This window comes from Sturnus vulgaris, chromosome 14 (assembly GCF_052056855.1).
Source record: "Sturnus vulgaris isolate bStuVul1 chromosome 14, bStuVul1.hap1, whole genome shotgun sequence".
Taxonomy (NCBI): domain Eukaryota; kingdom Metazoa; phylum Chordata; class Aves; order Passeriformes; family Sturnidae; genus Sturnus; species Sturnus vulgaris.
Window position 1 is genome coordinate 218,268 of NC_142256.1, and position 26,772 is coordinate 245,039.

The following is a 26,772-nucleotide window of genomic DNA, read 5'->3' on the forward strand; positions in this document are numbered from 1 at the left end:
AATGTACCAGATAAGGCTTCTTGCAATATCATAAAAACATATGGAGAAGACACTTTTAATTCAATCCGCATTAAAGATTTTCAATTAATTCCAGAGGGGAAACAAAAAAACAAGCACATCTCTACTCAGCATAAAAAGCAACAATCTTTGTAATGGAGCAGAAGGACGAACACTTTTCTCTCTTTTTCAGAAACCAAGCTCTGTAAACACTGGGCATACTATCAGTCTGAACTTTCTCGATGCTCTGAATGACTTGGTCAAATAATAGCAAAGTCACTGCCCTGCATTGCTCAGACAAGGTACACAGCCTGCTTAGACTTGGCTTCAAAGGAAATCAGGAACAGGACATGGGCTGTTTCATCATGGGCATGTTTGGAATTTGAGGAAATTACCTTTTTATTTTAAATTACAGAAATTATCATCATACATTTGTATTTGAATTCACAAATGTTTCTTAATAGAATAACATGTTGATTAAGTCATCAAACAAAATACTCTGGCACTGGTAGCAGCAAGGCAGCACCAGCTGTTTCTGAGAGCAACTGTGTCAAGTGCAAAAGCTGACAAGTTTTGAGTTAACAGCTAGCAACCTGACCATGTTTTCTTTTCAGCAGCAAGAGGACAGAGGCACAGCTCACTTGGTCAGAGCCTGGTGCTAAAACCAACAAGGTCAGGGTTTGATCCCTGTACAGACATTCACTGAAGGGCTGGACTCCATGATCCTTGTGGGTCCCTTCCAACTCAGAATATTCTGTGATTCAAATGTGGAGTCAGCAGGAATGTTTGTATCCAAAGTGCACAGAAGGAAAGGAACCTCTGCCTTTCAATTAATTATTTAAATTACTTGATGCAACCCTTATGTTCACAGTCTGCAGCTACACTGAGAAACATAAGCAATCCAAAACCTCTAAGGACCTTAATCATAACAGAATATGCAGGGGGAACTTGTTGACAACCGCAGCAGTAATTTAAATCTGCTGGCACTTTTGGAAACAAATAGCTCTGTATAAAATCCAGCTGGAGCTGGCTTCCCCTCCTCTTGGTCTCTGAACACTGACAGCAGGACATCCCCACCTCCACCCACCAGGTGATCAGCAGGGCAGGTGGTGAATCCTGTAGATGATCACATGGAGCACATGGGTGTTTTCTCTCCTGAGAAAAGCACAAAGCAATTCTTCTGCAGCTGTCACTGAGAAATGCTTCCCCCAGAAACAGCCTGTGTGGTTTTTCAGTGTTTTTACTGCTGGACAGCAACCATGGATTTTTGTGGAAATAGTTACCCTCTCCAAAAGTACAATTATTCACTGTTAAAATCCACAAGCAATAATGGGTTGGTGGTGTCGAAGCTTTTCTGTCTCCTCACCAGAAAGTTATTTTATCATTAATTTTTGGTCAAATCCCAACAAATCATTCCCACCCATCAAACGAGGATGTGTTGCAGCAGTCTGAGACTTCACAAGTCTCCAGTCACCACTGGAGACATCCCTGGAGTCTTGACCTTGTGTCCAGACCTTGTCTTTCTGCTGAAGTGCTGCTCAAAACATCCTTCAAGATCTGTAACTACTTATTTTATAGTATGTAAACTTCAAAATACTTCTCTGAATTTTAAGGGACAAGAATAGTACAACAAAAATCAAGAGGCTGAAAGATAAGATGATGCAAAGGAGATAAACCATGTTGCTATATTTTTTTTAGATTCAGTGTACAGAGCTTTTATGAAGCTAGTGAAAACCTTCTAGATGAGCCTTTAGAGCACATAAATTTAGAATTATTTTCTTTCTACTCCCTCCTCACTAACATTGCTTAAAAACAATGCTGACAATAATGCCAGCAATGTAATTGAGCCTGTGAAAGGCACCATAAAGGCTTCTGTGCCTCAAGGCACATTGCTTCTGCTCCTTCTTTTATCTTTCCATGTATTTAATTGAACTCGGCCGTAGCCTTTACCACATGAAACCAAGATGGAAAAGCAGTAGATTTGATCTGTGTGCTGAGTCTGGACTGCCTTGCTGTGAACTGCTGGGGGAAGTTGTGCCTGGAGATCCCCTGGGTTTGAAACAGCAGAGCCCATGTTACCTGTCCTCCTGCTCCCACTTGGTGGGAAGTTCTGCCCCACATCTTTTCCATGTAGCAGCCCATAGCAAAAAAAGTCAGGATAGCAAACCTTTAAAGAAATTTTCCCTAAATGACATATAACTGTTGATAGGGAGCAGTATCTCACTAGCACAGGTACAGAAACCAGAGCCTTTACCCTAATCATTATACTTTCAAAATATTATAAACCATGGGCAATCAAAACTAAAAACTGTACATTGCATTAACATGATATCTACAGACCAGTCTCCCCTTCACTTTATTTTATGCTGTGTTTCACCCCAAACTTTCTGATTGCCAGAAAGATTTTTCAAAATGGAAAGCAGTATCTTTTGTGTTTGGCTGATATCCAGCATTGCAGGACATCCTGCCTGGTTGGAAGGTGCAGAAACAACACTGCTAAATGTGCTCAGGAACACAAGTATCTTCTCATTTGCAAAGAAAATAAGGAAAAACTCTAAGATAAGGGCCTGAAGTCTGAGATTAGATAGAAGTTCTAAGACTTACCACACATATCTAATTAGCAGAACATAGCGTACAAGAGAGTGATAACCTGTGTCTGGGTGAGAATGCCCTGAATTGGCACACATGGGGGGCAGGGTAGGAGACCAATGCCATCCCATTGGCACTGGTGTGTTCCCAGAGACACTTGGGGTGTGCTGTGGATTTTGTGGGCTGGCAGGCAGGGGGTGCAGGCAAACACACACTTAAGTGGCCCCTTCTTCCCCTTTGTACAAGAGACCAGAGACCAGGCTGCTTCCCTGCTCCTGAGGGAGGATGGACAGAGCTGGGAAGGCAGCAGCGTCTTCCTCACTTCCCAACGGTTTCACCTGCACTGGTCAGCAGCTCCATGTCCAGCTCTGCAGCATCAATCTCAAATTACAAATCATTTCTAATGCACAGGATCATAGAAGTTGGTGCAAAACCAACTCAGACCTGAAGTTCCAGAGAAGAAATTCTGGCAATAATGGAAGGACATAATCAGTATTATTGTCATAAAATGTCTGTAGTTACTACACTGGCAATTTTTCCAAATGAGTTGGCTTGGAGACTGGCCTCTTTCACTGATTACTAAATTATTTTCTTTACAAAGGTCTAAGTGGCTCTGTTTTCCAGATGTATAGCCTGAAGCCACTTGGTTCAGAGCTTTAGTCCCCCGAGATTCATCTTGGACAGTAAAAAAATGAGACAGATGAACACTAAACTACTCTGTGTACAAACTCAGCAGTGGCTTGTCTGGTGAGAACACTTTGTGTAAAGTACCACTGAATTTAAAACAAAGACAGAGGTGAACTGAAGCTAGTTAAAAGTTAGAAGTCAGAAGCAGTATTTGATAACAAAGCATTTTAAACCAAATAAAGCTTCCTGAAGAGAATTTTGGCTTCACCACATCTCACTTCATCTGGGAGAGCTGCCTTGCCAGGCAAATTAAGAGCAGTGTGCTGAACTGGCACTTTCCCAACCCAGCCACTGCCAGAATTCTGTAGTGCCCTGTCCCCCTTGCCTGTCCCCAAGGAGCAGCAGTTTCTTTATTTGAACATGCAGTTATACATTTGCCCAGCACTTGCTGAGCAGAACTTACGTTTTTCTTGAAAGAGAGCACCTGTGCTCAGGGAGGGGAGCTCTCTGCAGCCACTTGCACATCTGGTGGGTGAGGATGCAGCACTGCTGGCAGGGACAGGAGTGGGTGAGCGGGACGAGGATCTCACACAGAACCACGGAGTCACAGGTTCCCACCAGCCTTTGCCAACATGGAACAGGATCTGGGCAGCACAGCAGGAAACAGGGAAGCTCAGCCCCTCTGGCAGCTGCTCCAAAGGAGATCTGGGGCCTATGCACCTGTGATGAGCTGGGCAGCTTTGCTGCTGCTGAGCTCTTCTCAAAGCACTCTCAACCTGTGTATGGCACTGGGCTGAACTGCTCACTGGGGACGAGACTCAAACATGCCAGGGAGACCTCTGGGGAAGAGAGAGGGAGAGAGAGAGAAATGAATGAAAAACAATGCTTTTCCTTGAAATTTAAATGTCTGTGGCTTTTCTAGAGTATGTTTGAAACATCCCAATTAAATTAGTCCATTAGACAAAATCCTATTAATTGGACAGCTTGGTCAGCTGTGGCTTACTCAGAATTTGTTCCGTTTTAGTATTTTATCGTTAAACATAGTTCTGAGTAATTCAAACCTCACAACACGAAAGAAAAATTGCCCATAATTAACATCTTCAAGTGCAAGGAGTTTTCATCACACAAACGCCAGCAAGAGCTCATACCACTCTCCTCTACTTCACTTGTTTATTTAGTCTGGTTTGTCACTCAGTTTCTTCTCTGGGTTCCACTGATGCAAACTTGCACTGGTTTGAACAGCTCCTCTGCAAACACAACAAACCAGCTGCATACAGGAAGGCTTAATCTGTCACCAGAACTGTTCAGTAATCAGATCCCTAAGCATTAGCTTTGTTAATTAAAGTAGCACATCTGAAAAATTAGCAGAAGGTAATACATTGGCATATTTCTGTGCAACAGGGAGAATTTATACCTTCAGCAGTCACCAGTGGACCGAAAAAAAGCAGTATAGCATGACACATGGTGTTGCAGCATCCTTGGGCTAGAAAGGCGATATGAGTCATTTAAAAACAAGAAACATTCAAAAGGTCATTAAAAAGCTACTAAACCTCACCAAATCAAATAAATACATTAATCAATTAAAACCTCTAGGAAGCATCCTAATTGAATTTTGCTGTAGTAGTGTCACATGGCTGTGGAAACTGCCCTTCAGTAATCCAACCAAAAATTGGCATGTTCCCATCCCCACTTATTCTCCCTGATTAGTGAAAAATCAGAAGGAAATAAGAAAATAGGTGGAGGGATTCAGGAAAAATAAATACTAGTATTTAAATTTCGTTGTGTTCTTCTCACTCATGAATCTTAAACTCATTTATCCAAGACAGTGGATTGCATTCTTCTGCAAGAGAAACATAATTGTGGCCATGAATCACTACACATATCATGGAACACAGCATCACAGGCAAGGGGAATCATCCAGCTCAGGAGCCCAGGTCAGGGAAAAGCCTGACACTCTGAGGAACAGACCATCTCCTGCTCCAAAACATCTCTACTGCACAGGTGTGTTGGTTTGAAAGTAAAACCAGTGCGGGACTCCAAGTCAGTAATACAATTTAATAGGAGAAAAGAGAAAAAATAAAATACATGCAATAATATAAAAGAAAAACCACCGACAAAGTCAGAAATACAACCTGACACCCTGTCAGTCAGGGTGTTGGTAGCAGTCTGTATAAATGGTGGCTGCAGTCCTCCTGGATGACAGATATGATTCAGTTGAAGCAGTGCTCCTGTGGAAGGTGCAGTTTTCCTCCGAAGATCCAGCGATGAGGTGGAAAAAATGTCCGACTTCCCTCTGGGATCCAGTGGAAAGGGCTGCTTTCGCGTCCCAAACCCCAGTTTTTTTATCTAGGTAGGAAAGGCGTGTCTCCTGCCCCTGGCTGGAGCATCTCCCAATGGGATGATGTAATCTTATCAGTCACACAATAGGACTTAATGGCCCATTAACAGAATATATCTTCTGGAGGAAGGATGGGCTGCGAAAAGATAACGATGATCATCCCCCTGATTTTACCAGATGGCACATCAACAGAGGATATCTCCCACAGAGATAAGGATCACCACCCCTCCCACATTTTAACAGATGGTGATAGAATACACATTTTTGCATTGTACCCCAGGACAACAGGCCAAGAAAACAAAATGGTAAAACTCCCTAGTGCACCCAACACCCTGACACAGACCCCAGAGCCTGGAGCAGCACCAGGGAAGCCTCCATGCAGAGGCTGTGCAGGAATCCAAGAAAGCCAAAATCCCTTTTCAGGAGTTTCCTGTGATATCTAGCATGGCACAGAAGTGCTAAATGAGAGGGGGAAGGAGCAGGAAAAGCAGCAGCAGCACAAGGAAGACCATGAGCAGATGTGTGCTGGCTGCAGCACAGTGTCTGCCCCACCAAACCAGCCCCAAAGCAGGGTCAGCAGAGGAACGAGAGCTTAGGGGAGGCACTGACACCTGCAAGTATGGAAAACGGGAAAATTACTGATGTAACTGATCTCAGCTAACCCACAGACTGACTGTCATATCAATATACAAATATCAGCCTGTCAGTGCTCTTCAAAGGGGAGAAGAAGTAAAACAGGAGGCACATAAGATTTGCACAATGTGTTCATGTATAAGGGGATCCTGTGATGGGCCGTCCAGAGCAGGTTCTTGGCTCTGCATCACTGTCTGTTTTCAAGTACCACAAAATTTCTGCCTTTAAAAAGTCCTTTTTCCAACAAAAGTGACTCTGAACTGGTAATTCTTCTTTATCAGGCCACCTAATATGATTTAGTAATTTATACTACACAAAAATGACAAACCCCAGTGAAGACTTTGCCATGCTACAGTCTGAGCCCAAGGCACTCCTCTTGGTGACCCTCTCAGCTGCTGAGATGAGCCTATGAGCAGAGCTCAGACTGCAGCAGCTGCTCTGAGCCTTGAAGGAGTGAGAAACCCCCAGCCTTACACACTGCACAATGCCTCCTCCTTTATCTTTTGTAAAATGACCTCTCAGGAAAGCAATTTCCAAAGTGACTAGTGTTGCTGGTGACACACAGCTAGGGGAAAGAGAGAATTTACAGTGATTAGAATAGATCAGATTTATGGACTAACAGGACAGGCGATGCGTGAAGCAGGGAATGAAATGTAATGAGGCCAAGAAAAAATTAAACATGCTCTATTCCAACCTAAACAGCAGTGTACAATAAGACAGGAAACACAATCTACAACAATTCACGTAATGTTTCATAGCATTATAAAGAAAAAGCAGAAAAGATCTTGCAGCTCTTACAGACTTCACAATACAGAGAACAAACCAAGGGAAGACTGTAAGGCTAGCTGAAATGTCTGTATGAAATGCACAAAGAGTGTGTTAATCTCAGGAGCACTTTTTGCCACACTGCAGAATGTGAGACACTGCCAAACAGGCTTCCAGGAGGTTCAAACTCAATCCTGAAAGATTTCATAGATACCATGTTATTTGGGCAACATGAGCATTTTTGCAAAATTAAACCTACAAGTTATATTAAATCATCCTAAAGCTTGCAGGATCTGACGGCTTTTAGGCATGCAGATAAATGCAACAGAAAAGCTGTTTCTCAAAATGAAAGGGTATAGCAGAGAATAAAACTGGCCTAGAAGAGAGCAGGAATGAGAAGTCAAGAGTTTGAACTGGTCCTTGAAAAAGCCTTGGTGGTCTGGTAGTGGGGCTCAGCGATACCGGAGAAAATTCTGTGCCAAAGGATGTTCTGGGTTACCAAATACTGCTGGGGGGAATATTTTAATGCAAATAACCTTTTACAGATAGGGATACCCTTAAAACTGTGAAAATTTTCTTTGTGCAAGCTTTAAATTTCTACTCTGAAAATATCTACATATATGCTTAACTTTATATGTGTTGACTAGTTGAATCAACTGGGGTAATCATGGGCTCCAATGTGTTAAGCATTATAAAAAACAAGAGGATTAACAGGTTGGTATGTTTTTATCTGCCTTTGGTTCACTGTATCCTTCTTGCATTTGTACTTGGGGCAGCAGGAAGAACTGCAACTCCTGCAAAGCAAAGAGAAAATGCAAGATTTTAAAATACTATCAGATGCAACAAAATTTTTCTTTACTGGAGACCAATCATTTTTAAAGGCCCTCTGTACATACTTTATTAAAGCATTTCCTCCAGCACAGCAACTTCTGAGCTGTATTCCTGACTAGCTTCTTGATTGGGCTCAGAAGTAAAATTATCATTCAGATATTAGCAGTTTTACTGTTCAAAGTCTAATGTATTTTGAAAGCTTAAACAAAGTCAATAAATATTTAAATTAAATGTAATCTGCAATTGCTTAGTGATTTTAATTAAGAATTAAGTTGCTGTTCCCTTGAAAAATGTGTTTAAAGTCAGTGCAATGGGAGAATAATGTTAGGGTATTTAAGATTCTGCACCATTATTAATATATTTTTCACTATATTGCAGGCTGAGTTTAGCAATGCTGCTACACAACTACTCAGAATTATCTTTAAAAAAATACAAAAAATAAACTTAACTCAATTTTGAACTGTGACTGAGGCACAGAAGAGTGTTTCACTCAATTTTTTTCCCCCATTTTTATTTCTGTTTTGAGTTTAGTTCTTTCAGGATTCCCTCCCTGAGCCCACTGGGTGTGACAAAGGAGTCTCACGGAGATTTATATGGCTTTAGGAAGAAAGGTCTGTGCTGGCTTCACACAATTCTTTTCAAACAAGAGTGTTACAATCCTATTTAAGACAAAGACTTATTCCTTGCATGAGGGTTACAAAAGCTGGATCCCATCCATGGGCTCCCTTCATACTAAATAAATCCAAGACCAAAGGGTATCCCACCCACCCCAGAGCACTTCCCCAGCACAGGGAACCTCCACAAATTACAAATCTCTCAGTCACCCGCAAGTTTTTTCTCTTGTAGTCCACAAACAAGTAAAAATATTTTTTCTATTTTTTCCAATCTCTAAAAGTATTCCTGCATAAACTGTGGTTGCATTTTTACCACAACATGGGCACTGCATTGGACAAAAATTTTTCTTTGGTTTAAGGGAGTGGGAGGCAGGAGGACAGCCTATGTCTGTCCCTTGCCCCAGAACTGGGAACCAACAAATAGAAAAAAAAAAACAAAAAACCACAACCCCCCCCCCCCCCAAACAACAACAACAAAAAACCAACAAAAAACCAACAACAAACAACCCCCCCCCCCCCAAAAAAAAAACCCCAAAAACAAAAAAAACCCCAACCAACCAACCAAAACCAGAAGAAAATAAACATTTAAACTCAGTTTTGGTAATTTTGAATGTTACTAACTAAAGCAAAAGGAAATTGGTATTTTGCAGAGAATGGCTTCCAGTTTTCCTTGGAACAGCTTTGTGGCACGTAAAAAGATAGTAAGACAGCTCTCTGTCTCTGGAGGTCTGATTTAAAAAATCTCTAACTCAGAACCAATAGCCACGTTCTGATCTTGAAATAAACAACTCCACCACAAAACTCCAATTTAGCACCCCACAGAAGAGCAACACACACAGACACGGTCACAAGAGGGTAGAAGATTAACTCTCATTTTGATCTTTTGATGAGAAAGAGCACAGTTTTTGATAAAAAACTGCATTTTCTCCAGACTCCAAACAACTCAGAGTAGCACAGTCCAAGAGAGGATTTTCAAAACTGCAGTCCAAATTTTATCTGTTCTACCAATTCAGTTCGTGACATCCAAAGCCCCAAGGCATGAGCACATTGTTCTTTTCCCGCTCAAGAGTCAGCATAGACAATATGGGATCTTTAAGTATTTTAGAACACTCTTAGGAAAGAAAATTAAACAGAGCAAAGCACAGCTAGAAAAATAATAATATTTTCCACCACAGCAGAATTTTCATTTCATGGAAGTTTGGCACTGGGTGCCTAGGAGCAGAGTTTCTTCCAGCAAGGTAGGGTACAACAAACATCTCAAACCCACAGCAATTCTTCGTGGCTTCAGCTTTGCCCTCTGTCATTCTTTTTCCTGCAGTCCTTTGCACAGAGAATGAGACATATGCCAGCGTCACCTTTCGCTCTGTCCCCCAGACACCTCTCTTCTGGCTTAATTTCCAATTAACATTCCTGTTTTATATCCAGTATATCACTCATAATAATTTTAGTGCAGTCAAACAGTTTCTCCCCAAATGAGAGGAAGGTTAATGACACTTCCTGTTACTGCCTCTATATGCTTTGCATGACAAAGGGAGTGGACTTTAAATAACAGGAGGCACCATCTCCAGTAATGCCTCAGAGCAGAAGATGTCCCTTCTTCATCACTGACCTTCAGCTGGTCTGCCCACGTTTTACAAAGCCAGGAGGACACTTTTGTACCCAGAGGCCAACAGAGAAGGGGCCCAGGGATCCTAAGCCTAGATCCTTGTCTGTAACTGAGCAAAAATTGTGCCTTGAAAATGGAGCCAAATGTTCCAGTGACAAAGGTGTTCTCATTGGTGCACTGCTGGGAGTGTCTTCTCCCTTCTAGACCAGATCCTCAGCTCATGAGCCGCACACCAGCCCAGCCCTGGAAGGGGTCCTGCTGCTCTGGAGCCAGGAAGGGTGACAGCAGTGCCAGGTCCCTGCTTCACCTCCAAAAAAATGCACGTGAAACCCAACTTATGTATTCAAAGAGCACAAAACATTAGAGGGAGCACAATGCAAACAAGTGGGATGATGTAAGTAGGAGTCACTGACTGCAGCCAAATATTTCCATTTAAGTAACTGTTGTTAATCCTATTGTGTAATTCCTGTTACCTATTAATCTCTCCCCAAAGAAAAAACTAATTCTGATTGTCTGGTAACAGTTGCCACTGGTTGTAGCATTACAGTAACTTCAAACATTTTTATGCTAAAAGTGCAACATGTTAGTAAGCATACTTCTTCCTACTTTTTTTTTAATGTTTCGTGTAATAATTTATGTTTCTTGATAATTAATTTTACCTCCACCTTATGTCAAACTTCTTTTGAATCAAAGTTGGAATCCAATTCACAATGCAGAAAAAAGTATTTTAATAGGTGCAGTGGCTACAAAAGAAACTATTGAGTTTGCATTTTAAAAGAAATCAGCACATGAAGAAAATTATCTACATAATTAGTGACTTCAGGCAATTGTGGCTAATCACATTATGATGAAAAGATTAGAAAATACCTCAACTCATCTTTACCTAAGAAAGAATTGATGATAGCTGCTGTTTTTATGAACTACAGTGGTTTGCAATTAAGCATAATTCATGTGTTTAGCCAGAGAATTCTCTGGGTTGTAGCTTTCTTTATGTATTAATAGGAAACGTCCTAGGTTTAAATATTTGGTTTAAGTGAACTTGAGATATTATGATGGGTTTAAATCTTAATATGGAAATTATGCAATGTCATTTTCATTCCGAAGGAGTATATTTCAAACATTTTTATTTCAAATAGACATACAAGGTTCAAGTTAAAATAATAAACCCAACCCAAACAAAACTACCCACAAGCCTTCCCCCTCCCCTAAGACTTCACATGCATGGAGATGGAACTGATTTGAAGGATATCATCAACAATAAAGGGCAGCTTCAAAACTTAATTCCCATCAGAAGCAAAGCAGATGGGACAGGAAATGTAGTCCAGCACCCCCACATAACCAGTTCACAGGAGTAAAGGGGTCTTATCCAAAATAGGAGACAGCGCCTGGGCTGAGCAGGATGTCAGGTACATCATCTCAGCTCATCACAAGGCTCAAACACCCACTCCTTCAGTCTCTCTTTTTCACTGGATCCCACTGACTCCCTTGCTAAAGTGGGAAAACTCTCTGTGTGCTATTTGTGACAGTGAATTTGTCACGTCAGTTTTACTCAGCATCACAAGCAGAAGCCATGCTGGTCCCAAGAGGTTCCAGATGCTCAGCAAGATCCACCACCACACCAGGCTGTCTTTCCACCCAGGAAAGCACAGTCCCTGCTCAGTGCTGAGCTGACCAAACACCCCACACACCCTCTGGCAGGCTCCCTCCTGCCCAACCCAGCCCTGACCCTGCAACAAATCTGGTCAGAGACCTCAGTTCCCCAGTGCCACAGCCAAGGGGCAGGCAGCTGCGGTTCTGCAAAGTCTGACTTAAGCTCTGGCTTTATTTCAAACAGGAATCAATTCAGGGAAGCCCTCAATGATCCCTTTTGCCTTTAGGAACACTTACAGCACAAATCACTGCATTTTGTCTTGGCTCCAGGCTTTGTACTTACTTTGTGTTACCGTGAATGGCTGCCAAAAGGGAAAGGAGAGGAGCTGGGGTCCATTAGCCAGACTTGGGTTTTTCATGATCTTCCCAGAAGTCGCTGCCCATGCTGTTCTGATGCATCTGTGCAGTTCTCATCCAAGTCACTGAAAGCCCACGCTGCAGCCCTGGGGTATCTACAGCTTTTCATCCTGGGTGACAGCAGCACAGGCAGCAAAAAGAGAGCTGATCCTCCAGAAAGTATCAATGGGAAGAATGAATTTGATGTCAGCTCGCTGGCTCCATGGAATGACATGCACTGGCCAAGCTGCAGACATTATATCAGGTGCTGATTCTGAATATATGCAAAGTGAAGGAAGTGGCATTTCTATCATCAGGAAACATTTGGGTTGAAGTTAAGACAACTGTTTAGGAATGACCAAGTGTGCTTACCCAAGGGGTCGTAGCAAGTGAATTTTGTCACCTAAAATTTAATGAGCCATTCCTACCAAAAGGGCTGTGCTTTTTTCTGTCCCTTCAGGGGGGACTCACAAAAACAATCTGCTTAGTGCTCACAAGGAGATGAAGAAACACACAGTCACGGGGCTGGCTTGGTTTTAGACATCAAGGGGCTCTCTGTGGATTTTCTCATTTATTAGTATTTTAAATTTTTTCGATTAGAACATTACTTTCATAACTGATGCTGGGAAATAAATATCTTAAGAGGGTTTTTCCCTTTTAATGCAGGGTTACAGAGTGATTTACAGTGAAAATTATGAAGACTTAATATTTGAGTTTCCTCTGGAACAGAATGTTCCTGCAAGGTCAGTACCATGGAATAGTATTTAAAACTCATGGGAATACATGTCTTGTGGTGCAGCCAAAATGCTGCAGTCCCTGATGACCTGTGCCACAGGAACAAGAGCCAAATAGCTGCAACTGCCAGCAAAGTTTTGATCACCAATTTGGGAATTAAAAGCCCTCCTAAACTGATTATAGCCAAGATTTGCAAGGACAGCACAAAGGGCACCTCTTTCCCTGACATGAGTCATTACCTTCCACATGATTTGCTTTCTATGTTTTAAGATTCTCCAAACACTTTTGCATTAATTGCATTAATGCAAGTAAGCGATAAATGCAATAAGAGAAAAAAAAGAATCACAGGACTCATTTACTTTTCCCAATCATTTTCTAAAGAATAATTTTACATGCAGACAGTGTCCATTCTGTAGAATGGACCCCTCAAAGGCAGGGTTTGAACAGCCACAACCCAGCACTTCAAAAAGTGATCACACCATTCCTCATGCCTGCATTCAGCCAACAATACCACATTTATTTAAAGGTTTGCACCATTTCAGAAGGCTGCACAATGTCTTACAGATAAGCAGTACTGCAGAGGAAACAAAGGCAGGGAAAGGGCAGGCACTGGGGACAAGGAGTGACTCCACAAGACATCCATCATGGCATAACAAGCACTGCATTCTTGGCAGGTTTATCGCTGCAAAAAAAGGAATTAAGAGCAGCCTGAAGAGCCACAGCACATGGGAGCTGCCTAATGCTTGAATTTCACATCTGGATTTACTGATGTTATAAACGTCACATCATGAGTATCATAAAACTCACATCCTGTAATCAAACAGCCAAGTGAAAATTTAAATTTTTGTAATACTGGGGGCAGGAGAAGGGGATTATTCCCCATGGCTGAGAACCAATAACTGAAAATAGTGTGATGCTAAATGAATAAAACTTACAGAAGCAGTTAAAAAGATCTTGAAATCCCTCAATATAAGGTGCTGAATCAAGTTTTTTTGAGTGTGTGCCAAGGCTTTACTGCTCAGAAAACAGATTAACTCTTTAGAAAAGATCTATCATAACTCTTCTGAAAATAATTTTTATTTCAATTCACTTGACAAACTTCCCAGTAGGGACAGTTGGGAATCACACATCCAATGCCACACTGTGGAGCTGTATACCTAATGCCTGGTCCAAATCCCTAATGGACATCAATTATTATGTAAGATGAATTAAACATGAAGATTATTTATTTCCATAGCACATTTTAAGTATGTACTTGTATGTGATGAAAATTTTATTGTTTCTGCTTGGGAAATAAAAGGGGCAGGATGCCTAGTGTTAAAACGAATTTTCTAATTGAACTTTAATGAGCCTTGTCCAACCTCTTGATGCAGATTTCTCGTTGCTAAGGATCACTTGGTCCTTTACCTAAAGAATGAGTCTGCATGAGCATTTAAAGGCAGCAGGGCTGTGCATGTTGCACCTCAGCTCTAACCTGAGGCAAAATATTTTCTTTTAAAAATTAGCCAAATGGAATTAGCTAATGGAATTATTTTACATTATTTTAGATAATGTATGTAATTTATTTACATGATTTCATTTATGAGGGAAAGCATGAAGGAAAAAGAAGAAATAAAAAAACCCAACCAGCCCAAACTCTGCTGGCTGTTGGCACATTAAAAGCAACAGCAAATTCCACATTTCAGAAGTAAGTTTTCCCTAAAGCTTCCCCTTGACAACAAGAAAAATTTTTGTCTTTTCAAAAAGAGATCACATTTTGACCACTTTGCTATGACCAAGGTCATAGCAAAGCTCAAATGCCTTAGAAATAACAGTACATTTCTGCTGTTCACATTGCCAGGAAACTGTTACCCAATTTTGTAATTTTTTTAAATGCAAACATTACTGTAGCAAAGAAACATTTTGTGTGATTCAAGTAGAAAACAGTTCCAGATAATGTGGAGTCACAGAGGACAGTGTGGCTATGCTCCTCTGGATCTCTCTGAGCTGCAGCAGGGCCCTAAGCACCACAGAGGGGCTCCCAAAATAAATCCAATTTTTAACAATAAAACATACTAGGCTTCCTAGTTTCACAGACCTCTTGGAAACATTTTCTTTCTCTCCGTGTCAAACTTTTCCTCTTGCACACAGCTCTTCCTTTTGCCTCAAGGAGGCTTTTATAGCCACTGTGTCTGATATTGGAGATCTGAAATGCCAGATCCAGCTACAACAGGGTAATGAATTATTCCTGTCAGTCCGTATCACAGAACTCAGGAACTCAGATTGCTGTCACTGTCAGTAGTGCTAAAACTCATGAATATAGTTTATGAGTAACCCTTAGTTCAATTTAGTTACCTTACACCAAATGAACTAGCAAAAACCATGGCTTCAATCCAGAAAATAGAGTATTATCCATCAAAGTATAAGAGCACTCCTAATCTGAGGTTGGGCAACCACTTATTCTCATGCCTTTGTGGTATCAAAGGCTTCTGTCATTGAAAAGACATTTTCAATTATGATGTATTCCTATTCTTTTAAAAGAGGCACCCCCAAAAGAAATAGAAAATCCTCATTTAATTACATCCCTACCCTTACAAGCCCATTGCTGCTTTGTAAGACTAAAAAGTTCCTAGATGTTAAATAGAAATATAATTCCAAAGGAAAAATAATGTCAAGGATAAAACTTTGTTCCTGAAGAAAACTAGAACTTCACTTAGTATTTTAAAGACTTCATTAGCAAAACCCTCTGGGGGAATCTACAAATGTTAAATTAAGATCAAGACCTTAAACAGTTTGTCAAACAGATGAGCACATCAAAGCATTTCAAAAAGGAAGAACCTGAGACTTGAAAAGCTGTCAAGAGAGCAGAAATAAAGGCTAATGAAGTAACTGCAATGCCTGAAGAAATGTCTGGAATAGGTTTTCCTCTACATTATAATTTTAGAGCACTAAAGATGAGGTTGAATTCATTTTATGAGGCTGAATTCACTTAATCACATTCAATATTTTATTACATAGAGATGCATATTTCTATAAAGATCCATTCCCTCTTTTCTTAATCTCTTTATAACTGAAAGATCTCTTTGCTGTTATTTCGAAGTTATTTGTCACGTTGGGAAATAGAGGAGAAAATATTGCATCCATTCCTGTACAGCTGCTGGAAGGTGCTGTAGTCCTGGTGCAATCCCCGGGCCAGAGATGGGGGGAAATAGTCCATTTACTGTGGGTAATTCAATGTCATTTATGTCAATAAATCTCTACAAAGATCTAGAACAAATAAATCAAACTTTTCTTCATCTACAACCTAAGGCTCAAGGAAACCCACAACACCCTCATGGTGCAACATCTTCAGGCATGAGGCTTTAATTTGGGGAAAAAAGCACCTGCTCTGGCCTTCAGCGTGACACAACTCTGTATGTGCACCTCATCCCCAGCAAAGGTAAGTGCATGAAAAAGTTCATTTATTGGCTTTATGCTGTTGATAGTAAAGAATTTTTTGTTAGAAGGAAGCGAAGTTAACAACTGACCCCAACTCAAACTGCAGAGCTGTTTAGTCATCTTTGTATCTCCTCTATGAGCTCATAAACAAATGGGTATAAGCTGTTAAACTACTTCTCTCAAGTTTTCAAAATAATATTTTTTGTACACATTAAGATTTTTAAAGAAACTCCATTTTTATCTTATGTATTACACACTAAGTCTGCATGCTAATTATTTCAGAGCCACAAGGTTTGCATCCCACATGAAAGAGCTAAATCTTCTTGTGAGAGTTGGGATTAATGCTTCTGACATGGAAAAATCTGTTCTCAATTCTGTCTCCTTGTATTCATTGCTGTGTTGTCCCCCAACACAACCTGAATTTTAAGCGTACTTGCTGTGAGACTACTGGAAGATGATGTTTCAGTTGCCTATTTTATTGAGTGTAACACTTCCCAAAATATGATGGCTTTTGATGGATGATTATTTGAAAGCCCTACTTGTAAGATAAAAGCCAACTCAACAAAACAAGGCATTTACTCCAGCACATACTGTTTGGGAACACTGTTGAAGATGCATCTGCAAGTGCTCAGTGGAGATAGGTGTCTGCCTGCAGCAGGGGCTGGCCATGGTCAGACCATGGGATCTTCTCAGCAAAGGGGCTGCAAACCCCCAGAGCCAGGCAGGAAACCTCCTGGAGCTCAGGGAGCCTTGGCCACATTTCCAGCTGGCCAGGCTCAGGGTCACTGCCACAATTTCCCTGCTGGATTTATCAGCCTGTGGCCGTAGGAAGGAAAGTCTCTGCACCCCAGAAGACAAACTTTCATGTCCCAAATCCAGTTCTTCAGGAGCCTCACCCTCGTGAGGATGAGAGAAAGTGGTGCTCACTTGATAAGCTCATTTGATATGGGAAAATAAATAAATATTGTGCAGGATGAAGACAATTCCTTTGCCACCAATGTAATTCATCATCATAGAGTCATGCACAGCAGCTGCACAGTCACTTCCCCACTCCCATCTCCCACTGCAAGGTTTTCACAAAGACACCCACACCTCTTTCCAGGGGCATATTGATAGCTAAGATACCCCTGACATCATCTTCCCTCCAGAGGAAGAAGCAGGGCAGGGCTCCCAGTTACCATAAAGTGTATTTTTTATCTTAATGCTTAGCAAAGCATAAAGCAAACACACACTATCAGAAGCAAAAATACAACTACAGACCAGTGTTGATGCCTCTTGGAAATTATGTGATAAGCTGCCTGCAAGCTCATTATAACCTAGCTTCCAAAATAAATTAGAAATTTTCAAAGCCAGAAAGATCAATAATCAAGGAAATTTTAAAATGTCATTTACTGAGGAAATAGCATTATAAAACAATCTGTGTTGCTGCTACAAACTGACTTTAGCCACAGAATTTATTAACCACTGATAAATGTCAATCACAATTTTCCTCTCCAAAGAAAGAAAATATTTTTGTGTTCACCTTATGCCCCATAGCTCACTAATGTTCTGCTTAGTGCTAGGGATAAAAAGAATAATGGGATTTAAAACATAGTATTGTTTCTAAATCTTAATAAAAGGAAAGCCAGCGAGTGCAAACCTGAGTAATTACTTGTACTCAGAAGAAAATTACTCAGGCAGTTCCCCGTTTAAAGCACTTGGAGAAAAAAAAAGTTGTGCTAGGGCTTGTTTTTATAATTGAGCTGTTTTTGAGTGCATGACTAAATAAATAACTTCTTCAAACAAGAAAACAGGACTCATGCTGCATGCATGCAGCTAACACACATTGCTTTCAACAGCATTTTACTGTATTTTTTCAATATTTAAATTTTTATTTTAAAATTATATCTCTCACTAGAAGTACGAGAAAGCTTTTCAGTTACTGGTTTGCAGAGTTTCATTGAGGTTAACAATATCAAAGAAATCTCTCTCACAGTACCCTCAGGAAAGAAACTTCTTAGTAAGAAGCCCTAGAGAGCAGTAAGTAAATTATTTGTTTAAAATTACACATTACTGCCATTGGTGAGACACAGTAGGTGAGTAAAACTTCTTAAGAAAAGACGCAGAAATGTCACCTCTTTTAATGGGAGTTGGAATTCTATCAATAGACATATTGAATATTGCCTTTGAGGACAAGTCTCTGTGACTGGGTAATAGCTGTGATCACTTCCCACAGGAGTCAAGTTGTTCTTGGTCCGATTATCCCTACCTCAGGGAAGGACAAGGCCAAAAGAGCACAGATTTGAGATGGATCGAGGTGTCCTGGCTGTGGGTCACAGTGTCTGTGACATTTAACCAGTTTCCAGGTATTTCTCCATGATTGACTTACCTAGAGGATCAGTAGGTTTATTTGCAAAAAACACCAGCTGCAAATGGGGGAATTCTGGAGCCAGCATCATCTGCAGGGGCTTAGCATTTCTTTACACGCACAACTTCTAATAATGACATGTCTCCCTGCTGCCAGAGCCACAGCTGGGAGGTATTTGGTGTTACTTCACAAGCAAAGGACATCTCCAGCTGCACACTTCTGATAGCTGGTCTCATGGGAGAAAATTCTCTCATTTTTCTCTTTCAGCCTTTCTGTTTTACTACTTTGGTCATTTTACTCTTTTTCCAGCCTCACCCAGCAAGATGAATCAGACACCCTATTAGATGCATCTTACAATGCCACAAAGGCACCCCGAAATGTTTGAGCTCACTGTTTGCCTATCTCTGGATAGGTCTGCCTCAGCTATCCCAGAGCAACTAAAACAGCTCTGACCCTAAAAACCTCTTGGATGCTACTACAGGGCTCATGCTTAATGCTCTGTGACCGCTGAGGGAATCCCATCCAGCCTCTTTGGTTTGAGGGGTGGTTCAAACTGCAGACATGCAAGAATCGCTGAGTGGTTTGGGATCAAAGAGCCCCAAAAACTGTTTATAGCATAGACAGCCACTGCAGAGAAGGTGAGTGATAGCACCCACATATTTATAGTTTAAGGAAGAAAGAGATCTTCCCTGCAAACCAGAGCCAGGAGGAATTCTGCAGAACATGTCAAGCTCCACTGATGGAGATGGGTCGGGCACAGATGAAGTAAGTGATAAAGCAAATAGCCGCAATATGGATGTGAGGGACCCATACACCCACATATGAAATATCACCCTGCAAATGAAGGAGGAGTTTATTGTCTCCCGGAATGCTGAAGGAAGTCAACATGGAAACGTGAATTATTTTTAGCCACAACAATCAAAGGAGCTCTCACAGAAGGGAAAATATCCATGGTTTTAAGCAAATCTACTCCAGTATTTGTGCTATTTTCAGGACTCCACATGTGCACAGTAAAAAATTATTTAATTTCCAAAGTAACATTGCATGGCACTATATGTAAATCAGGATAGTTAGACACCTTAACAAAATCTGCTCTTTAGTGGTCTGCATTACCTTTTGTGTCTGCTATGAATTTGACAAGCTGGCACATGAATGTCCCCCTTGATCCCAGATTTTGTCACATTCCTGTCTCCTTATTGCTATTTGTCCTACTACTACAGTTTCTTTCACCAGCACGCTGCCAACTACACACCTACGCTCCCAAAACTCCCAAAACAAAGGACTTCTGAGTTACAGGTGAGGAGAGAAAATGTCCTTTTTTAATCAGTCTCTGTTGCATTGCACTAAGCAACTGTTTTATATTTGCACTGAATGGTTCCCCCCCCCAGGTTGTGGCGTGGTTCAGTCCTCCCTTAGCCCCGCCCCGTTGGCAGTGTCCCATTGGTCACGGGTCTGTTCCTCCCCGCCCCTTTTCCTGGGGGTAAAAGTTCCGCCATCTTCTCTCTCACTCTCTTTGTCTCCTTTCGCCATGTATGTCACGTAATAAACTGTGGACCATATTTTCCCACAGGAGAAAAGAGCCTCCTTTGGTTTTTTGCCTTTGTCTCTGAGGATTTCCCATCCATCTCTGGTCCAGAGCTAGCCAGAGGGACCAGAGAGAAAAGGGATTTACCTCAAGTCTCTCTCTCTGAAATCTCTGCAGGTTACTCTGTTGATTTCTATGGCACCAAAGCAAACATCAAATCCTGAGATCTTCTTACTGTTCTTGGAGAGATGACAGCAATCTATTTCTGTTATCTATTTATTCATACTCTTCAAAATTAAGGGCTGTGTTTTAACACAGGTACATTGCCACTAGGAAATCTCTGTTATGAATGACCTACTATTTACATTTTATCAGGCCTGGTATGTAGAAATCAGTCATTAGCTATTCCTCCTCAGTGCTTTTATTATGTTCTGAATTCACACTGGTTGATAGTACGCTAACTTCTACATAAACAGGCAGTTTTAAAGTTTCTACTGGGGTAACATAAGGCATGTCAAAATTTTTTGCTACACCTACTTTAGGGCTGGGTTCCAGTGCACCAGTGTGGTAAGGCCAAGAGCATTGCATGTGAATCATGCTGTGCTGCCAGAGCATCCTGCTGGCCCTTCTGCACTGCCCTGGACAGCAGAGGCCTCTGACAGCTGCATGCACTGAGGTCTGAAGCTGTTTTTCACAGTCAATGCTGCTGCTTTATAGAGCATCAAACACATCATAGCAAATCCTAGACCCAAACCCAATGGTTTTTCAGCTGACTACTCACACTATCAAATTGATTTTTGGTGTATCTGAGTCTCAGAAAGGAGAGGATCAGCTGTGGGTTTACATGAGGAAAGAGCAAGAGTGTTTCCTGCACCCCTCAGCACTGCCCAGGGAGATCAGATTCCATGGCTGGTAAGACATTTCCTACTGCACAGATCCTTCCTCCTCATTCAGATCATGGCCTATGCCAAAAGACCTCTTGGACCCAATACAAAGTCCTACAAGCTCTAGTCTTCCAAAATTTCTGTATAATCCTTCCATGGGCTCTCCTGCAAAGGAATCTGAGCCAGCCAACATTAACATATCTGCATTCTCAAAATCCTCTGCCAGCAATGGAAATTTACTTCAGAGTCACAGAGGAGGAAACAATAGGCCAGAAAAAAATAAATATCCAGCTCAGTATTGCACTATGCCAGCCTCACAGACTGGGAGACAAAGCAGGCCACAGGGACAAACTGCAATGGAGATGCAGCTTCAGCTAAACCAGGGTGCCATACAACATAACAAAGACAGGGTCAGTAGATAATGAAATTACCACAGTGATCCACCTAATTGAAAAGTTTTCCATGAGTCCAGCTGTTAGGTGCCACATTACCTGATGACTTTTGATTATCTGGTCTACAAGAATTCATGTTGTAGAGTATTACAAGAAAGATTATAAGGTCAGATCTGCAATGCTTCCATTAAGCAAAAAGCTCACAGAAATGTTCTTCAATAATACTTGCTAAAATGCACAGTTCCAGAAAGTTATAACTCTTTGGACAAAATGCAGTGCAAGTTACAAAGGAAACATTCTCCAAGCCCTTCAAAACCTTTACAAACTGTGTAATGATGCACCCTTACAAGGGTAATAATAAAGATGGTTTTCTGTTAGGAAAATGTACCAAATTGTTTAAAAATGTATGTTTATAAAAATACATGTCTAAGGAAAGTATTAAAAATAAATGTTGTTTTGATGATAGAAAAAGAGGACAAAAGAAACCCCAGATTTCCCTCTTACTTGAGCTTGTGTATGGCCTTTTGGTGTCCACGCATGTCATCTAAAACCTGTTGTTCTCCTTCACATCTACCTAGTCCTTGAGTGCCAACTTCACTCTTCAGGTGAAAAAATCTCAATTTAAAAAGTATCTTCTACCCAGAAGGAAAATTAAAAAGGTCAGTGCCAGGATTAGAAAGGGGGAAGTAGAAGTCTTTCTCTCTGGACATAACCTTACTAGTCTTGGTTTTGTCCCCATGGCAGTGGGAGCCTTCAGTATATCCTCTTCCAGTCATGCAATTCAATGAACCCTTGGTGCCCTACACAGGCCTTGACCAGGTCAGCAGCTGCATTCACCAGAGGTACAGCCCTGAGGCAGTGAAATAGCTCTTACTTGAGCAGCTTCCCATATTAATATGCTACTTAATAATCAAATCCTGCCCATGTTATTTTGATGTTTGTGAAAAATCACATTCAGTGACTTTCGCAACTGGGGAAGATTCTTTAATTAGACAATATAAAAATGAAAACATGAAGGATGAGATTCTCTAGCCTTAGCCATAATCCAAAATTCAACTGATTAGGCCTTGAGAGAGTTCAGCTAGTCATGCTCTGCTTGCAGCATGGGACTGTACTAGATATCTCCATAAATCCTGTCTGGTGTAAGCTGCTTCATGACTGTTTATGGCTCCAAGAGCTTGGACTTTATTGATTCTGGATGTAAATCCAAGTATGCTCTAAACTTGCTTGGCATAGAGTTTCCCACTCCGGGTAGCAAAGCAGAGCTTTCCTACTGATAATCCATGCAGAGCCTTCCTCTCCTCACTGCAAAGCCCATCCAGTCTGACTTCCTATCCTAGAGCTCAGAAGGTGGAGAGTTAAGATGATCACCTATCCCAAGTTTATGAATCACCAGAGCCTTGAGTGAGAAATGCCTGGCAGCTGCAACTTCCCACCAACTCCATCACCAGACAAAAAAAAAAAAAAATTACATCACTTCAAACTTCATTTTTTCCAAAGTTGTAAAGAGAGATAAAATATGGACACAGAAACAACAAAAAAAATCTGCTCCAGTCCTAAAGCGACTAGCTCATAGCCCTCTCTCTCTGTGGGTAAGTGAAAGCTGCTGCTACTGAGGTAAAACAGGATTTCTTTGTGAAGGTGCCAATGCTCTCAGCTCAAGTGTGGAACAGGCTGGCTTAGCAGGGCTTCCTCCTCCCCCGTGGCTGGCACTGCACTACCTGCCCTGGTTCAGCACACAACAAGCCTGCTTGCCCTGCTGCACATATATTTACATATTGCTGGCTGATTAACACAATCTCTCTTGCAAATCACCTGTTTCTGCTGCAGCCTCCTAAAGACAATGGGTAAAATTTATGTATCATGTACAAAAAATTAAATTACGATCATCTCATTAGATTCTTCATTAATATTTTGCCAGAAGTGGGATACAAAACTAGATGATGATCTGGTGAAGCTGACAAGTGAAGACTCTGTGTGGTACCACCTCCCTTTCCCAGCCTTAGCTCTACTGATTCTGCCTGGGAGCCCTTCCCAAATGCACTGAAGCCACAGCAGCCCAACATTCTGAAGCTCATCAGGGCTGAGCATTGGCAGCTGTGTGAATGTCTGAGTTTGACCTGCAGGGGAGTGAAAAAATAGTTAAAGTTACATTTAAAAAACCAGCAACATTACCAGAGGCTAAGGGCTCATATACCATTACCATAGCTCAGGTGATCTGTAAAACTAATCATGAACCTAAAATCTTATCAGTTTACATTGCAGTGATGATACCCATCTATCCAAAATCCCCTGGAATCAATGCAAACTCTCTCTGCATTCAGTGCCTTATGTTTTCTGCTACAGCCACATTATTTACTTTGATTAATGATCACTTTGTGTACTATTAGCTGAGCAAGCAAAGAGTGATGCTGAGCATCTGAAATAAGATCAGGGAGATATTAAAGCCCTATAGCACAATCAAATGGCCTTGCAGCTACCTGCCCTCTACTTTTCATATCCTTTTTAACCAGCTATGAACTACAGGATTTATTTCCTAAGAACTGTCCAAAAGATTCCATCTTACTATTGATTGAAATAAAAAAATATTTAGAGCTCTACTGGGTTGTTATGAATAGCCTTCTCTAGCTTTTCAATTTCTCTCAGGCTAGAAAGCCAGCAGCACTGGAGCAGTTAGCCAAAATGAACATTTAGTTTACTGAACAGAGTACTGTAGATAAATTGCCATCTATTGTTTAGGGAGTCTCAAAAGAAAATGGGAGACTAAATGTTCCCATGGTACCAAGAAGAAATAGCCTTAAAAATAATAATAATAAAAATTAGGAAATTCTAGCACTACCTACATATATTTAGTTTAATTCACAGATATAATGGTTTGGTCTGATGATTCATGAAACCTTCATGGTCAGTGCCCTGTGGTCCTCTCAATAACTTGGTGAGAGTCTTAAACTCTCAGTGAAGATTCTCAATTATCTTGTTGTCCCCTCTCAGCTTATTTAAATACCATATGCAGTGATTAGTCCCTTCTTCTTCTCCAATGCAAAAACTAGCAGGAAGCATCTTTCTGTAGAAGAGTTTTCATCAGAAAGTTTATTAGCAAAAAGAAAAATGTGTTTAAGAATATGTTTCCCCAAAATCAGCAGATCAGATAAATGCAATGGATATTTATGAAACATGCCAGAGAGACCAGCAATCAAGCTTTTCTTTCTGGAAGAAAAAAATAATCATGCAATGAAAGTTTTATCTTTAGTCAGAACCAGGAGTGGACTTGCTGCTGTCCTTGGTCCGTCTTTTTCCATCCCTGCACACACTTGATGACTTTGCCCAATGAAACTTTCTCATGGCATGGAGTTTTAGGCAAATTCCCCAATTATTTCTTACAAAAGCATTTACAGATAAAAGAGGTTAACTGCCCTTTTGCTAGCAAGGGAAGGAGAGGCCTAGTAGGGTTCAAGCTTTTTCAGCCTCTATCAAGAAAACCTGCCCAAAATCATGCTGCAGATCCCAGCAGCTTCCTGGCTCCTGCTATTGACAGCATATGAAGTGCTGAGAGAAAACAAAACAAACAAAACAAAATAAAGCAAACAACCCAAACACGTGAACAAAACTATTTGCAGAAGTTTTAGCAGTTCTCTGAAACCCAGGAACTTGGCTGTGTGTGCTTCAAGATCTAATCTGATCTCTATCATTCCCCACAGGGGTGGTTTCATAGAGCAGGTCTCCAGCAGCTCCCCTGCCATCTCTCTGCTCCCTTTTCCCTGCACTTTCAGAGCTCTGCAGACACAGTCACAGAACGGAGAGAGCCAAGAGTTGTCCAGAGACTAATGTAGAGCCCACCTGCATTGCATGCATCACTGGCCTGCTGCTACAATGCAGAGATAAGGTGTTCATTTTCCACTCAATAATTTGCTGCAGTTTCAGGTGCCTGAAAGGTAGGGGTCACAAGCAAATGCTTTCCAAAGTCACCTTTGAGAGGAAAACACAGAGGCTGCAGCTTTGATTTATAGCTACTTTGAATCCGTTCTAAAAGTCTCTCTATAAAAAAAACCCAACAATTTCGTATTTCAGAGATGGATCTCAGCTTTTAAGATACTAGGATGATTTGAAGGACTACCAAAATGTAGAGCCTACAGACACATACTTTGTTCAGAATTGCTAAACCTGGCTCACAGTTTGGACAAAAATAACCTTATTTTAGAAACTGCCAGAATATATAGATCAGAAATCGTTCAGTTTTTAGAAACCTAGCATTTTGTTAAGGTGAAGAACTCTCAATGTTCTATTTTAAGTTTCAAGAAAAGCAAGCTTTGGAATTCTTCATAAATATCATCCTTTGATTCACAAGGGAAGTATTCTCCTTTTATCCCCTTGTAATTCAGAAAGAGGCAGGCATTTAGAATATTTTCCTCCAAAATAGCATTCCCCTGGTTATCTAGATCAGAGGTCTGCCTACAAAAGTGATAATGAAACTGCAGAACTATTTCAGTAGAAGTTCAGCTCCAATAAATTACGTGACTACTTTAAATAGATGTTATGCATCAAACTAAAGTTCTCAATCTTATTTTAGCATAACACCATATTCCTAGGATATTTTATCTCCTACTTTTATATTAAACTTGCAGTTTAAATCAATATATAAAGGAAAACTATTGCAGGACTTAGTTATTCTTGTACAAAGCAAAATGCAGAAGATGAAGTTCCTAGAAAGCAAAATGCTGATAAGAAAGCTAAGAACAGGAGATATTTTGTAATTTATTTTGAATCTGGTTTTGATCTTTTTTGCTTTTACGTCCCTTGAGTGCCCTCACAAGTAGATTGTTCTAAGTGCTCTTCCCATCCTGAGGGAAAACTTTGGCCCTTGGGAAGAGGATGGATCCTGGTTTCTCCAGTTCTTCACCTTGCAAACATGAGCAGATTTCAAGGGGAGGTGTTGATAGTTCTTCTTTTCCAAGAACATAGTACAAGAAATTCTAGATACGAGGAGCAAATCCTCATGCATGAGATCAGATCTGAAAAACTGCCTTTAAAGCACACTTTGAAAACTGTCTGAAAGGTCAGAGTGGCAGGGCAGTTCAAGCTATGAAAGTCTGTGGACAAATCACAAGTCAGGCATGAACAGGGCAGAGCTGAACACTAACAATTTCCAAATGCAAAACCAGAAAACACAAAGCCAAAAAACATTCAATGAAATGAGAAAGAGAGTGTTTCTCAGTGAGTTTCACAAATCAGCATGCACCAGGGAGGTGATATTCACATCCAGAGCATATGGGGGTGGCAGGGGGGTGGCTTTGTTTTGAGAATTGTCATATTTCTTCTGGCAGCGGTCACACCACACAGGGCTCAGAGCTTTGATGCTTCTCTTTTCCATAAAGGCTTCAGCACTGCCTACTGCTTTCCTTCCTCACAGAACAGCCCTATGAAACCTGCTATCACCTTTCCTCCACCTCTTTTACACCACATACATTCATGGTCTGTGCACACTTCTC

The 26,772-nt window shown here is 41.0% G+C and overlaps 1 protein-coding gene across 12 annotated transcripts in view; it reads right to left on the minus strand.

Moving 5' to 3' along the window:
- HTR2C (5-hydroxytryptamine receptor 2C) overlaps window positions 1–26,772 on the minus strand; it is a 211,870-nt gene that overhangs the window by 70,488 nt on the left and 114,610 nt on the right. For 3 of the 12 annotated variants that reach the window (XM_088172902.1, XM_088172893.1, XM_088172891.1), the window contains 3 exons: window positions 11,934–12,117; window positions 5,346–7,743; window positions 3,677–4,052 (listed from right to left, as the gene is read on the minus strand). The exons of 1 other annotated variant lie outside the window; for it this stretch is intronic. The gene's annotated coding sequence lies outside the window, so the exon portion shown is untranslated. Of the gene's footprint in view, window positions 1–3,676; window positions 4,053–4,627; window positions 4,697–5,345; window positions 7,744–11,933; window positions 12,118–26,772 lie in introns of all 12 variants that reach the window. 8 more of the 12 variants (XM_014877233.2, XM_088172898.1, XM_088172892.1 and 5 more) reach the window with 7 other exon arrangements.